Below are 2,286 nucleotides of genomic sequence, written 5' to 3'. Positions count from 1 at the left end.
GAAAACCAGAGACAGACCCCGGGCATTGTTTTATTTTCACCTGCCCCAAATAGGTAGGATTATACAGTTTAACACCTGGCTTCATGGATGACCTGGTCTATTTCCTGTTTTCCCTACCAAGAATTTAATTGAATAAAAGCCTCATAGCCTTCATTGTGTTGTGGGGCTGCAAGTGTCAGAGGAAAGAGTAGAGATGAGAACTGTAGAGCAACTTACAGACTGAGGACTTTTTCTTTTTTGGTAATAAACCACAGGTTTTATTGCAATGTGGTCAATTTTGTGGGCATGGGAAGTTTGATCTCAAAAACATTCCATTTAAGGTTCTTTTCATACAGAAATTGCCATTATATTCAAAATATCGTTAATGCTGCAAGACTCACATGGTAAACACATAACTCCTATTCCTGTTCTGTGGTGTACAATCAATGGAAAATAAAAAGGCAACAACAACTGCTTTATTTAGGAAGATATATAGATGACAGGAATGAGCATTGAGGCACTACAGTAATTTGATGACTCATGATCATTTAATTGGCATTCCTTTTTGAGGGAGACCTTATTATATAAAAGTGCTTTCAATGCATAGTTGCATATATAAATATATACCCATATGTGTGTAAATGTAAATATGCATTTATACATATTTGTTTATGTTGTCATGTCACAATAGGCAAGTTAAAGGCAGATTAGGGATACAAAGCCCAAAGAACTTCAGGAGCTGCAATCAAGTACAACTCAAAATAATACTGAATGAGCTTCAGCTTCCAACCAGTGGATCATACTTTCAAGGTATTCAATTAGCTAACCCTTTGCAGTTTTCTTCAGCTTAGTTCTGCAAGGAATGCATATAAATGTCATCTGTTTTGCCTAAAATGTGATAGGAAGGCATTCCTCAGGTTCTACATATAACGACCAGGATCAAACAGTCCAGTGGCAATCATTGGTAGCTTGCTTAAATTATGTTTTTCTGGTAAGGGACAAAAATCTAACATTATTTCAACTGATGGAGCTGCAGAAATGGAAGCTATTTCTGGATGGCACTTCACCATCATTTTATAAAGGTCTTCCTTCAGGTGAAACTACTACATTGCCTCCCAATTTCTCTCCAAGCATTGATTGATCCTTAATATCATCCAAGCCATATACTTGCCGCTTGTGTTCAATGCTTATAAATTTCTTTTTAATAGCATATTTAGAACTAGCATAAATCATCTTGATTTTTAAAGGTGCACATTCAGGAGCCCAGAATATAAAAACAAGCACTTCTTTCTTAGACTCTTTTGTCTCATATGTGGCATCATACAAATCACTCAGAGGTAGCAACTTTATAAAAGCTGTGTAGGGATCCTCTACAGTGTCACCAAGGTCACCCACCAAGATCTGCTCTCTTTCTTTTTTTATTTCTTCATGTATAGATTTCCTTATTTTTCCATGTCATAAAAAGCTCTGATTACTTCAACATTCATAGTTATTACTCCAGAAGCCATGGTTCCCAGGAAGCTAAGGCTCCAGCGACAGATCTCCATTCAGTGGCCCTTGGGAGAGAGAAGGAGAGGAGGCCAGATGAGAGACAAGAAGAGGGTGAAAACTTATTTTTTAAAAATTTTGATAACTATAGTTTCAATATAATTAATTTCCTTTCAATATCCTACAAAGGGATTCATCATATATATTATATAATCACATATATATATATATATATATATATATACACACACGCACATACATAAACAACTGAGAAAAAACACACCTTATTATTTTGTTTTTGTTTTATTTTAAATTTAAACACAAAATAAGAAGGAAAAAAATGCTGTCACAACACCTTACTATTAAATGTTCTCTTGTCTTTAGGATAAAATGCCAACTCCTCTCCTGGACAGTTAAATCCCTAAGCAAACTGTCTCCAGTCTACCTCTCTAGACATACTTCCCGTGATTTCCCTTCATGCAATATAGTTTCTGGACAAACTGGCCTATTTGTTGTTCCCTAAACTCCACATTAAATATCCCACCTATGAAAACCATAGAACACACCCAGAGGATGTGAGATCAAAGTGATTTCAGGAAATACCATCTGGCAAGAAATGGGAAGTCCTTGAGGAGACTCAAAGTAGCAGAAGCGAAAGTAAACACTCAGGTTGATGACTGGAGAAAGAGAAACCTGTCCCAAATTCCTCTTTTAGGACTCTAATCTTAATCTTGCCAATCTCTGACCCTGGGGGGGGGGGGGGGGGGTTGGCTGCCCTCAACAACACCTCATTCTGGTTAAATCTCTATCCCCTGGCCC

At 37.0% G+C, this 2,286-nt stretch overlaps 1 pseudogene; it reads right to left on the bottom strand.

Annotated features, from left to right (window-relative positions):
* Positions 1-276: 276 nt before the first annotated feature.
* On the bottom strand, positions 277-1,487 carry LOC141494988 (cofilin-2 pseudogene; annotated as a pseudogene).
* Between the last annotated feature and the right edge of the window lie 799 nt (positions 1,488-2,286).

This window comes from Macrotis lagotis, chromosome 8 (assembly GCF_037893015.1).
Source record: "Macrotis lagotis isolate mMagLag1 chromosome 8, bilby.v1.9.chrom.fasta, whole genome shotgun sequence".
In the NCBI taxonomy this organism is placed as follows: Eukaryota; Metazoa; Chordata; class Mammalia; order Peramelemorphia; family Peramelidae; genus Macrotis; species Macrotis lagotis.
Note: the sequence above shows the minus strand (reverse complement) of the source record. Positions and strands in the feature narration are given on the sequence as shown.